At 50.6% G+C, this 13,305-nt stretch overlaps 1 long non-coding RNA gene across 1 annotated transcript; it reads left to right on the forward strand.

Annotated features, from left to right (window-relative positions):
• Positions 1 to 8,167: 8,167 nt before the first annotated feature.
• LOC126634682 (uncharacterized) lies at positions 8,168 to 10,818 on the forward strand. The gene is made up of 4 exons (XR_007627417.1): positions 8,168 to 8,610; positions 9,639 to 9,824; positions 10,090 to 10,180; positions 10,609 to 10,818. It is a non-coding gene; the product is annotated as an uncharacterized LOC126634682 (long non-coding RNA).
• The last annotated feature ends 2,487 nt before the right edge of the window (positions 10,819 to 13,305 follow it).

Consider the following 13,305-nt stretch of genomic DNA (forward strand, 5'->3'; position numbering starts at 1 on the left):
TCGGGACAGCGCCGGGCGGCTGGGATGGGCAAAGCCAGCTCCTGCTGCTGCTGGAGCGCTTGGGAAACCAAAGAGGCAGGGAGGTTTTGTCCCCTGCTTACGGAGCAGGATTTCGGGGCTGAATCACTCGCAGGCACGTGTCCGCTTGAACGAGGTGTTTCCCAGCGACATTCCAAGCGCCTCAAATGCTGGGATTTGGGTCTTCTGGTGATTGCTCGGTGGAAGGTCTTTGGAGAGGGGGGAGTCAGGCAAGAAAAGCTGCTGATTTAACAGGTGGGTTTTAGAATCCATTTTATCCAGGCTGGGATTTTCTGTCCCTCTACACAGAGGGTGAACTGCACTCAACCACCAGTCCCATGGTGGGTCCCTGTAGGCTAAAAACAAAAGGTAAATAAGTCAAAGGTTCTGTTTGTAGCTGAACATCACTGTATCACGTTTTCACATCATCTAATTCTGTATTTTTGTCAGTGATTTAGCAACACGCTCTAAGAGCTGTAAATTAGTACAAATGGTATTTCACTTCTTGAATTCAGTTACTGATAATTTACATCATGATAGAACCGAAGGGATATTGCATCAAATGTGGATTAAATTAGCCTGTACAATATGTTACCATGGGACTGTCTACTCAACAGTGTCATTACTGAATAAGAATCTTTGAAAATCCACAGTAGGCATATCAAGAGAAGTTTCACAGCAGCAGTAACTAAAGGAAAACAAAACAGTTATTAGAACACATGTAGTATGTCACAAATAATTCTCTTGAAGAGATTCATATCACTTCTTGCTAAGATTTTTGCTGTATATCTGCAGTATGAAATGTATTCCAACCTGTAGGAATTGTTTTAGCTTCTGAAAAATAGCAAATTTTTCTTGCTCTTAGAGGTTTTAAGAATTTCTACCTTGTGGGATAGTGCAACTCATATTTTAAGTTATATGAGTGCTTTGTGAGTGGTACTAATGCGTAATCATCAAGGGCAACTTCTCCATTTTTGTCTCTAGTCCGTACTTAGAAAATTAATAGATAAATCACTATCACAATTTGCTAACACAGCTTGAAATCCAGTGTCCTCTGAGACAAGTCAGTCCAAGTTGTCTCTGAAGTTAATTCCTGGCTCTTGTCTATCTGCTTCTTCTAGTTTTTTTTTTACCTTTAATAAAAAGCTTGTAAATTTGTTATTAATAGTTTAATCAGTTTTAAGTGGTTATCATGGCAGAAACAGATCTTAGAATCAGGTAATTTTGCAGTTTTTCTCGAAGCTGAAGGTCTGATGATTCTTTGCAGTGTAATAACAACGGAACTTAAGCGGATGACTTTAAGAATTTAACACCTTTAAACAACGATTAGCGACTTTCAGCTTTAGCAATTCAAACAAAGCTGTGGGGGAATTGGTGAAAAAATAGGACAAAATCTTCAAAGCTTCAGTGTTCCTTACCGAAGATTCTCGAGACTACAGACATGATGTTAAGTTCAACATTAGAAATCTTTAACCTAAAAAAATAACACGAGGGAGTTAGAAACTTTTAAAACGTATTAAAAAGGCATTTTCTTATCAACAGTTTATAAACACACACTTAAAGACAGGTTTTACAGGAAAAGCATTTCAAGGAGGTCTTGTTTATTACAGTTTTTCTCAAGTGGATTTAATGTTTTGTGGAGGATATGTGTTTGCCTAGTTTGGCAAAATCAGACTCATCGGAGGGGTCCAGAACAGAAGATGAATGTCACTCACGGCTTCGGGCTACGTGGTTTGTTTCTTGCTTGTTGTTTCTTATTGTTGTGAAAAGTAGAAAAGTTTCGATTTCTTCCACCCAGGTACTAAGTAATAGTTTGCATTTGAATGGCTGTGTGGCTGGAGCGAAGCAGCTCCTGCCCGGTAACCAGGTAACCCTTTGTTTTAGCTCTTAGATCTTATCTCTCTCCCCACAGAGGTGGAGCTTTCAGCCCCAAAAGGCTCTTTCTTCCCTTTTCCCTGTTAAAAATGGGCATTGTAGTAAATTATTCTACACAAGAATCTACCCAGTAATTCTTTTAAAGATTTGTCTGCACAATACAGAAGGCTTTCGGGAGGCACGGAACCAGACACCAATGCAATTGGAGTCGTTCTACAGTGCAGAGTGCAGAAGGATTTTTCTGTCAGATCAGGAGGAGAGTTCAGCGTGGAGAACACTACCCCCAGATATTGTCCATTGAAAAATAAGGGAATGGCCTAAGAAGGAGGAATAAAGTTGCTCTATCCTGAATCTGTTTCATTAGAAAAACAAGGTATGTGTTGGAGAATCGAGAATTCTTTGTATTTCTATGAAGGTATGACTCTATTTCAGTTTCATTGAATCCAGTCCCAGTGAGGAGGGAATGAAAGAGGAGGAATCCTTGAGGAGTCTGGTAATTTTAATCTGGGCACTGCTGATTCTTGTGCTGGAGAGAGTTTAGTGACACACGAGGTCCTTGAGAGAATTCTTGGCTTACTGGTTCAATGAGCGGCCTCGAGCAGCTGTTAAAATGTTTTCTCTTCAGTTCAGTTTCAGAGTTCTGTGATCCCGGCCTCATCTTGTCCACCTCACTTGGACTCCCCGGAGGAAAAGGTAGAAGAGAGTTCCAGTAAGAATAAAGAATGCAGTCACCTGGGATTTCAAGGTTTTGCACATGTTCTTTATTTTCTTGCTAAGGGGAAACCACTTCTTTATCTGGGATTGATATCATGAGGAATATTTATTCACACTGGTAGGACTGGAAGCTTTCCATAGATGCCATTACCGGGCCAAAGTAGAATTGGGCATTTTGCAATTCCTTGAAAAATATATCACAACACAGTTCAGGCTGTGTTTTGCTTCAGTGAATTTTTTCCTGATTCATGCCTTGTTTTGTTTTTGTTTGGTTTTTTTTTTGTTTTTCTTTAATATTCAGTACTTTTCATCTTCTTCACTTTTCTCTTGAAATTGTACATCTACTCATCTTTTTGCTTGTGGGTTCTCCCACAACATGTTTAGATGAGGTAATGAAACATTAGTCACTTGAGAACGTGAACAGATAAGACAGTTCATTAACAACTTGGAAGGTAAAAAAAGCGGAGGCTTCACTTGGAGACATTTGGGAATTTTAGTCAAGTTTGTTGCTTTTCAGTTGCACTCAGAGCTGAATGGCTAAGGAAGTGGTTAGCTTTGAAAGGTAACACAAGCCACTTAGGAGAGAAGATCTTGCTCTGGTCTTGTTTGGTTGCTGATCAGTGGCAGGCTGTGTGTGCTGAACGCAGTTTTCCACAGCTGGACGTCCTCTTTAGACAAAGGTAGACCTGTGAAATGTCTATTCTTTCAGTAACTTTCTCTAACTCTGTAGTCCCACGTAAGGTGTGAAAGTTTTCTCCGGAAATGCTGGCGCTGTTTGCGCACTAGGAATCAGGTGGTGTAGATATGAACATCTTTGTAACTAGCAGCAGTGAAGGATGAACCCAGTGAAAATGAAATGGGGCAGTTTTTTACTATCTAATCCCGTTTCTCAGCAAGAATAACACAAAGGACATCATGAGATCTGAAGCCACAGAAGCAGTCTTTTCTCCTAAATAAATATACCCTCAGAAATGACCCCTTCTGTCCCAAGGTTGTCCAAGTTTAAAAGCTTCACCCATCAGCCAGATACACGACCATATATGTGGAATATCTTTGCTCTATTCATTTTGCACTGGTACTTGCCTCCCTCCCTTTATGTTATTTTGAATTTAGTAAGTCCTTGGTGTAAATCTGATTTGTTTTTCATTCTCACAAGTGTCTTGAAAATCTGTTGCAGAATTTATGCAAACCTGGCCAGAAACTCCACTCACAGAGCACCCTTTTCAGCGATCTGCTACTGAACTGGAATTAGCCAGGTTTTTCCAGGGAGACTCTCCAGGGGCCTATGTCTTTGTTGGTGGTGCTACTGACTGAGCAAAAGGTATGCCTGTTATTCTTGACAGCAGCATGCAGCTGAGAAGAGCAGAGCCCACTGGAAGGCAGGTTTGTAACCACAAAAAAAAAAAAAAAAAAAAAAGGGCATGAAAAATGAAAGAAACAGTCTAAAACTCAAAGCTGTGGTTCAGACGGATGTATACATTGCAGTTGGAATTTCTCAAGCACATAAGCAAAGGTTCAGGTAGGACTAAGTAGGAAATCATGCTTTGTCGTAGTTGGGTTTACTTTTGGGGTTTGTTTCTTTTTATTGTTTTGAGTTTTGTGTGGTTTTGGTTGGTTGGTTGAGTTTTGGGGGTTTTTTGTTTGTTTATCTGGTTGCTTTTGTTTGTCTTTTGCTTGTTTTGGTTTTTTTGTGTGTGGTGTGGGGTTTTTTTGTTTTTCATGTTCACAGTTTGAGGGGAATTAAAATCAGGAACCGTTCAAACCATAAGAAAAGGGTCCAGAGGAGAGCATAAGAATAATTCTCTTTCCCTGCGTTTTCTCGAATTCTCTTTCCCTGCGTTTTCTCGAATTCTCTTTCCCTGCATTTTCTCTAATTCTTCAGACAGAGTACTGAAGTTTCTTTAGCGTATAGAACAAAGAGGAAGGTTTAGGAGGGCATGTTAAGAACCTTCAAATATTTAAAAGACTTTTTTCTGGCTGAAAAGCCAATCCAGTTCTCACGTACCTGTAGTGCTGATGTCAAGAGGCATGAACCAAGGGGTAAAGGTTCAGGAGAGATGCGGATTAAAGCTTCATTCTGGGAGAGTACAGCAATAGAAATGCCCAGCTCTCTGCCTACAACCATAATCTTTTCTCCTCCAAAGCCCCCTTTTTGGTAAGTGAGCGTGAATGTGGCTATCAAATGGACTGTTTGTGTAGATTTCCACACAACGTGGTCCACGCTTTCCAGCAGTGTGTCATATGAAGGAGTCCCAAAGGCACAGCAACGGCGGTGGGCTATAGGAATAGGGCAAAAGAGGCCAGGAATACTGTCAGTCTGGTACATGCTGTTCCTCTAATAGGGAATATCTGCTTTTACTGCCAGGGCAACAGATGAAACAAATTGTTTTGTGCAAATACAGACTGTAACAAGTGCGTAAGTCAGGTGGTGTCAATTTGTTACAGAACACTCGGACATCAGATTTAGGGATGAACATTCAGCACATGAAATGCAGTACTGTTCTGTTAATCAATGCAGAGCTGCAAATTCCCAGCTTGTTTTTTCTTGGTTTTTGGTAGGTGATGTAACAATATGTAATCTATGAGAGTGTTTTCAAAACAATTCACTTAATTGGAAGATTTATAAAATTGGGGTGGTTTTCAGGCTGCGTGTGTGTTTGTAAATGTACGTGCACGCAACCGAAACATAAATGCACTCACATGTGGACATTCCTGTTGAACATAATAGTGATGCAGCAACTTCTTTGCTGAGAGAATCCTAGCTGAGGTGGACTTCTTCTGTGGGTGCAGCTGAATAGTTCCAAAGGCCTGTGGGAGGTGTAGTTTCGATGTCAAAAGGCAGCCTTCACAAATATAAATATTAGCTGCTGTTTGTCACTACTTCCTTTTCCTTCGACATGTATTTATTTAGAAATCCCTGCACTGTGCTGCTTTTGGTTTCAGGATTCCAGGGCGCATTCCTCAGGCACCAGAGTGCCGAAAGACACGGTCATATTGCCATTTGATCACCGGCCTCAACTGAGGAATTTGTCTGGGTTTGGCAAGGTAAGTTGCCATCACATTTTATGTAAATAGTCTGCTCGAAGTTCGGGCTATTGCGTTGTCCTTCGGGTCCCCCTCAGTGGGTCACACGAATCAGTTTTGTTCAGCCTGTAAGTGCTTTAGGGGGACAGCACCTCCCGGGTGTCCTGGGTCTGTGAGGAGTTTAGCCCCTGACTCAGGGAGTACTGGATCTCCTGGCCACGAGGAAGTAAGCGTCATCCTCCTCATCTCCTGTGGGTGCTGTGACCGAGAAACAATGACAAAACTCCCCAGACAAACAGAACCACTACGCACAAATTTGCTTCTTGAGAACAGACCTGACAGCCATCCATCCGTTTCCTGTTCAGGGACTCTGGGGGCTTTTGGACCTTGAAGGGACTAAGGCCAACAATACAACCCATCATTTCCTTTGGGAAACGGGAATGCTGGTCATAAAATGCACAGAACAAGTTTTAAGCCGGTTTTGCTTCGTGATGCTGGGTTCCTGGAGTTGTTTCTTTTAGTCAGTTGGTTCCTTTACTAAATAATCTGTGCACTGGCCTGTGAAAAAAAGAAGGTCTCTTAGAGTTCCTCCTCAGAACCCTGTATTTTTATCATCTTTTAGTTGGTGGAAATGAATGAGCTTGTTGGAAGGGAATAGTGTGAGATCTTGCTGAGGTGTAGTCTCTAACCTCTAAACCAGTCACATATATCTAGTTTTCTGCCTCATTTAATCAGACTCTTGGAAGTTCCAGTAGGCATCACCAAAAGGTTATCCTGGCTCTTTCAGGTCCCTGGAGAAATAAAGGAGGTGAGTGGGATCTGGTCTGATCTGAGCTCTGGTTTAAGGGGCTTTATCAGAAATTCTGATTCCTTAAAGCGTAAGCACTGTGTGAGAGTCCGGCTGTGGAGGATAGAGATGGACTCCAAAGATGTGGTTTTGGTGCTCTCCTGCCTGCCAAGCATTGTTCTAATTCTGCTCTAATTCTTAGTTAGTCTACACGGGGAAAGTGTATACTGGGCCGGGGAGTAAAAGTGAAGCTAATTAATCCTCACTTTTTCACCCATTTCTTTGGCGTGATTGGTGGGGGAGGCTGCTTCGTGTTCTTGAATGGCAGGAATAAATTCCCTCGGTCAGTTTGCAGTGGGAGTAAAGAACAGCCTCTTAACTTTTGGTCCCTATGTGTATTAATTCACCAGACAACAAAACACGGCTCTAAGAATATTGCTCTACTCTGCAGTGAATCGAGGTATTTTCAGTCCAGCTGCTTTAGCCCAGGCTGCAGTTTTATGGCCTCTTGTCCATCAAGCCAAGAGCTCCCTGTCTGTCACCTGTGCACTTTTTGTGCTCCACTTTGTGAGAAGAGGGGAAATAGAGTTCATTAAGGAGATAGATAGAAGGCACTAAAAATGTGAATGAAGTTTAAATTCAGCCCTTCTTAAATTCAGTCTGCTGGAGGGAGGGAGGAGGGAGGAGGGTGCAAGGACCAGCACAGGATCAGAGCCTGCCGAGGCTCAGCCGGGGAGGGTCTGCAGGAGCCAAAATGCCAGCTGAGGGCATTCCCCAGGGACTCCCAGATCCTGACATCTCTGCCCAGGTAAGGAAAGCTGACAACTTTGCATGGCTGTGCCGTGCCAAAGCACGCTCCTCTCCAAAAGCCAGCAACTAGGGAGAACATCTGGGGAGCAACGGGAAGAAAAGCTGCTGATTGAATTCACAGGTGGGTTTTCAAATGCATTTTATCCAGGCTGGGATTTTCCCTACCTGTCCACCAGCGATTGGCCTCGTTTTACCCCGAAATGTCCATTCCCTCCCCAGCAATGTCCCTTTGTCCCCTCCAGAATATCCCCCTCCCCCGTCCTCCCTCCAGTCCGTTTTGTCCCCCCCCCACCCCCGCCGTGAGTGACGCCCCGGGAGCCCGCAGGGGCGGGCGGAGCCTGGGGTGGCCCGAGCCCGCAGCTCCCGGTGCCGCCGGCTTCTCGGGAATGCCAGCGGGACACAGATCCCTGCGGCGGGCCCCCGCTGGCGGGCCACTGCTCCCTGCGCCGGGCCACCGAGCCCCCCCGTAGCCGCGCTCCGTGGCCAGGCAGCCCCGCTGGGTTCATCGGTGGGCGGTGCCGGTGTCGGTGCTGCCGAGCTGCAGTTCCGGGGGTTTCCCAGCAGACGGCAGCACTGAGCGCCAAGACCTACGGCGAGCGCGCGGCTGGGGAGGGGGGGCAGCATAAGTCCTCGGACGCCACACTCAAGATGGCGGCGCCGTGATTGGAAACGCTCGAGGCCACACTCAAGATGGCGACGCCCTCACCGGAAGTCTTCGCGGCCCACACTCAAGATGGCGACGCCCTCACCGGAAGTCGTCCCGGCCCACACTCAAGATGGCGACGCCCTCACCGGAAGACGTTGCGGCCCACACTCAAGATGGCGACGCCCTCACCGGAAGTCGTCACGGCCCAAACTCAAGATGGCGACGCCCTCACCGGAAGTCGTCACGGCCCCACTCAAGATGGCGACGCCTCGCCGGAAGTCGTCACGGCCCACACTCAAGATGGCGACGCCCATACCGGAAGTCGTCACGGCCCACCCTCAAGATGGCGACGCCCTCACCGAAAGTCGTCACGGCCCACACTCAAGATGGCGACGCCCTCACCGGAAGTCATCACGGCCCACACTCAAGATGGCGACGCCCTCACCGAAAGTCGTCACGGCCAACACTCAAGATGGCGACGCCCTCACCGGAAGTCGTCACGGCCCACACTCAAGATGGCGACGCCCTCACCGGAAGTCGTCACGGCCAACACTCAAGATAACACCGCCCTCACCGGAACGTGCAGAGCCACAACAAAGATGGCGGCCAGCACGTGAGCGGTAGGGCAGGCCGAAGGCGGCAGTCATGGCGGCGGCCGCCGCAAGCACCGGCGCGGGCAGGCTCCATTCGGAGACGTGGCACAGCCGTGAGGACGAGGACCCCTGAGCAAGCACAGGTCGGCGCTGGGGACTCTGCTCCGCTCCCTTCCCCCTTTTTCCCTGCCCCGTCCCGCTCCGCTGCCGCCCACGCCCCGCCCCGTCCCGCTCCCGGTCCCGGTCCCGTTCTGCTGCCGCTGCAATCCCCCCGCTCCCGGTCCCGCTCCCCTCCTTCCCCGCCCTCCCGTCCTGCGCCGCTGCCGCCCGCGCCCCGTCCCGCAGCGCCCGGCGATGGGGCGGGGCTGCGCCGCCGGCAGCCTCCCTGTCCTCCTGGAAACTGCACGCGGCCTGCGATGGCGAGGCTCCGCTTTTGCCGCGGCCAGCGGAGACTTCGGTCGGCCGATCGGCGCTCTGGGAGCACTGGAGGTCTTAGTGGGGCCCGGGGCCCGGCTGCAGTGCCGCTCCCGGCCGTGTCAGCCAGGCGGCGCCTGCGAGGCGGGGGGCAGCTCATGGGCAATTGTTCTGGTCCGGACAGGGCTAGGGGGCACCTCGCAGCTCTGCTTTGGGCTTGGGGGGTTATTTCTCTTGGCTTTTAAGGCAGAGGGTTGTTTACCACGTCCCTCTTGCTGCTTGCAATTCTTTCTTTTGCTGGTAGTGAATACATTTGAGAAGGCACGGGCTTCTAGGATTCAGTTGTTCTAAATCAGGGGATTCTATTTTATGGTTAAATCTGAGGTGATCTCTGGGAGAGAGAATGAAGATCTTGTCTTAAAACAAGAGGTGATCAGTTGTGGCTGGCCGGGCAGGTTTTGGGGCTTAAAAAGGAGTTTGATTCTCTGCAGGTCAGTGAATGCAAATGTGGAGGTGATCAGCAGTGGAGAGGAGGGGATCATTTTGGGGTCAGACCTTGGGCAGGAACTGAACTCAGGAGCTCAGCTGCTCCTGCCCCAGAGAGCATCAGTGAAATCAGCACTATTGCCCTGGCGTGTGCCCACTGCCAATTGTTCACCCAACACAATTCCAAAGCAAGTGTTGCTTCTGTTTTAAGAACTGAAAATAACTTGAAAGCCAAAGAAATCACCATTTCCTTGGTCTTGTTTCCTTTTAGATGGTGGAATTGCCAGCTGAGGGCATTCCCCAGGAACTCCCAGATCCTGACATCTCTGCCCAGGTAAGGAAAGCTGACAACTTTGCACGGCTGTGCCGTGCCAAAGCACGCTCCTCTCCAAAAGCCAGCAACTAGGGAGAAGATCTGGGGAGCAACGAGAAGAAAAGCTGCTGATTGAATTCACAGGTGAGTTTTCAAATGCATTTTATCCAGGCTGGGATTTTCCCTACCTGCATCACTGCAGCTGCATCACTGACTTGTGCCTTTCCCAAGTTTTCCCAAGCGTTGCCCAGCATGGGCCTTGGTGTGCTGAGGCAGTGATTGCCAGGAGGAAGGGGAACCTTGGCATCACCTGCTCAGCTCGGGTGGGTGGGACAGGATTGGGGTGGCCTGGCAAGGCATGAACATATTTCTGAGCTCTGGAGTGCCTTGAAACCTGTGCGTGTGTCAGTTTGGCAGGGCTGGGACAAGGAAGACTCGTGCAGGCACCTACACAGACGGCGGGAATGGGAGCGTGGTGTGGAGAAGTAAAATTGTAGGTGGTAGGTGCTGAGAAATTTGTCCTTCCTTTGTCCTGTGCTCTGCATTTAGCAAGGGGTCAGCTGCAGAAGTTTCCTGGGGAGCCTGGAAAATGATGCGGGGTCTGCTAAGAAAAGTGGGGCCAAAAGAGCAGGACCTGGGTCTGTGAGTGTGGGAGAAACAAGGAAGAGAGCAATGCACGGGTCATGCTCTGTCTCCAGGAGGGAGGGCAGCAGGAGGCCATGGACTAAAACACCAAAGTGCTGTTCCCTAGGGAGCCCCTGCACAGCACTGAACTTTCTGCACTTGCTGTCCCTTTCCCAGCAGAGCCAAAGTGTCAGGTGCAGGTGCTTGGGGAGATGGAGCTGGCAAGGACAAACTGGGAGGGTGTTTGCAAAGAAGGGGGTAGAAGGAACTTTTGACGTGCTTTCTTTACTTGTTCATCCCACAGCACTGGCACGAGAGGAAATACCTCAGAGGGGCTCACCTCCAACTAATCTCTGAATATCTCAGGAGGTTTCAGCGGGGAGAAAAGAGCAGTGGAAGAAAAGCACCCTAAACAGTAGCCAGTGGGGATCATCGGGTTTTGCAGCCAAGAAAAACAAGGACAGAGATGAGGGAATCGGGCTCCGATGAATAATGATTTGATGGGTGTACGAATCATTGCCGTCCGTTCACAGTTTCCGCGCCCCCCGGCTCGCCCCGGCCCCGCCCCCCGGCTCGCCCCGGCCCCGCCCCCGGCTCGCCCCGGCCCCCGCCCCGGCTCGTGCCGCCTCTACCCCCGCCCCCAAGTCACTTGCCCGCCTGAGGGCCAAGAGCCATTCTGTCCCCTCCCATAAGGGACAGCCTCAGGTGTGCCCAGTGAGGGTGGCGAGGGGCGGGAACGCCTCAGGTGTGCCCAATGAGGAGGACGAGGGGCGGGACAGCCCCACGAGTGGCCAGTGAGGAGGACGAGGGGAGGGGCGGGCCCTGCTGGGTGGTTATCTGGGGCTTTTGGAGAGCGTGTTTCTTTTGATGGGCCTTTTCTGCAGAGGAGCAGTCGTTTCCGCGGGGTCTCTCCAGCAGTGAGGGTCAGGGCGTCTCGCCGGGGCTGGGCTTAAATAGAGAGCAACTGAAAAGCACATAGGAAGCGGTCGGGGGCTCGGGACAGCGCCTCCGCGGGGCGCCTCTCCCGGCGGGATCTTGGGGACCGCTCGGGGCAGCCAGAGCAGGGAAAGGGGCCACCCTCTCCTCCCCTCGGCACTGCGGGATCCCCGCAGGTCACGCCGTAGGTGCTGCGGCAGAGCGGCCCCGTCCGCCGGGAGGCACCGCCCGGCGCGGAAGAACCGAAACCGCTCCCCCTCCAGCGGCGCGGGACCACGCTCCTCCCGCTGCCGCCCCGCTCTGCCGAGGGGCTGCCGGCTCCCGCGGCGGGGAGGGGACAGCCGGGGGCGGGGGGCGGGCAGGAGTAGCGAGGAGGGACGTCGGGGGCCGGCAGTTGCCGGGCGGGAGTGCAGCGTTGCCCTGCCGCCATCGGACGGCGGGGCCAGTGGCCGGCGCCGCCATCGCGCCACGTGGAGGAAGCGGCGCCTTCCCTGCCCGTCCGCGCCCATGGAGGACTCGGTGTTCAGCGAGAGGCCGGCGCTGTGCTACGCGGTGAGTGCGGGGCGGGAGGGGGCTGTGCGGGGACGGGGCGCCCACGGGTGGCGGGGAGAGTCCGCCCGCCCGTCCGTCTGTCTGTGCGCACAGGCGCGGGGCCGTAGGTCTGCGTTACCGTGGCCGCAGTCCTGCCCGGCGAGGATTCCGCGCCCGCCGCGATGCGCTCAGCTTGTAGGCAAGGCGCCGAGCCGGAGGCTTCCCTACATGGGAGTGTCGTGCTTGCTGGAGATGACATAAAAATACTTTTTTTTTTTTTGCAATTAATACAAATTAGAGCATCGCGATGTCAGCCGCGGGGCAGTCGAATCGCAGCCCGCGGCAGCGGTAGCGGTGCAGCCTCTCCCCAGGGGCAGCGGGGCACTCGGGGGGTCCCGGGAATCCCCTGTCCGGCCCCGGCTGGCCCCATGTGTCCCCCGGGGGCTGGGGCTGAGCCCCAACACGGAGAATGCTCTCGGTGCCTGGATCCGGCACCACATTTGAGAGCCTGAGGCACCTGGATCATCGCTCAAGGAAGGGGCCGAGGGATGAGCCGTGTGCCGGGGAGCAGCGCACGTGAACAGGTGGGGGAATGGGGGGGGGTGCAGGGAAGATACAGCTCGGAATGGAGGAAGAGCTTGGAGGTTTCTTTTATGGATATGAACATGCAAAGCAGGGAGCGAGGTGGGTTATAAGCACTCTAGGTACTCGGGCAGGTGAGCCAGGACTTAGGGGAGAGACTAGCTTTCCTGAGCACCAAAATTCCAATTAATTGCGTCTCTCAGGAGCAGTCGAGAGGAGTTTCTACTTTGGGGCTGGTCTACAAAGGAAGGCACCTGAAACTGCTGTGGGAAGCTTACTGCTGTAACCAGACTGTAGTTTACACTGTGTTTTTAGCTACTAAACCCACCGAGTTTTGTTTTCTCTGTGCACAAACCCCACTGGTATTTGTTAAACTGACTTGCTAAGTTGTGCATTGCTTGATAAACCCTTTCCTCTTTCCCTATTCCTAGAGGAATGATTGGTCTTGCCTTGGAAGCAAGAGAACGTCCTGGTGTGTGTGCGGTTTTGCAATCCTCCCCCCCCCCAGCTTATCTTTGGTATGTGATTTTTGTCAGCACTGGGGGAAGGGCACAAGCTGCCGTAATATAGACCTCTCTCCTCCTCTGTGCAAAAGGACGTGTTTTAGCAAGTGTGATGTTGCCTGGTGCCACCTGCAGAGCTCTCTGACTGCCTGAGCCCTCTTTTGCTTTTCTTTTGTGGCTGTAATTAGCACCTGAATAACTTAAGAAGAGCTGTTAAGTTCCTTGCCTGTGTAAATGTGCTGGTAATAGCAGGGAGGGACATGCTTGAGGCAGTAGTGATAACTGGGCTAGGAGGAGAATTTCTGAAGGAAAAAGAACAGTAAGAGGAAGCAAATAGCAATTGTCCAAGAACTTGGCTGTTTTGAAGGCATCAAAGTTTTATTGCCCCGTGTTGTTTGACACAGTGGCCACATGCATCTCTTGTTTTTTTTGTTTTACAGGTAGTCTAA

The sequence above is a fragment of the Myiozetetes cayanensis genome, unplaced genomic scaffold (assembly GCF_022539395.1).
Source record: "Myiozetetes cayanensis isolate MyiCay16 unplaced genomic scaffold, myiCay2020 scf10, whole genome shotgun sequence".
Classification (NCBI taxonomy): domain Eukaryota; kingdom Metazoa; phylum Chordata; class Aves; order Passeriformes; family Tyrannidae; genus Myiozetetes; species Myiozetetes cayanensis.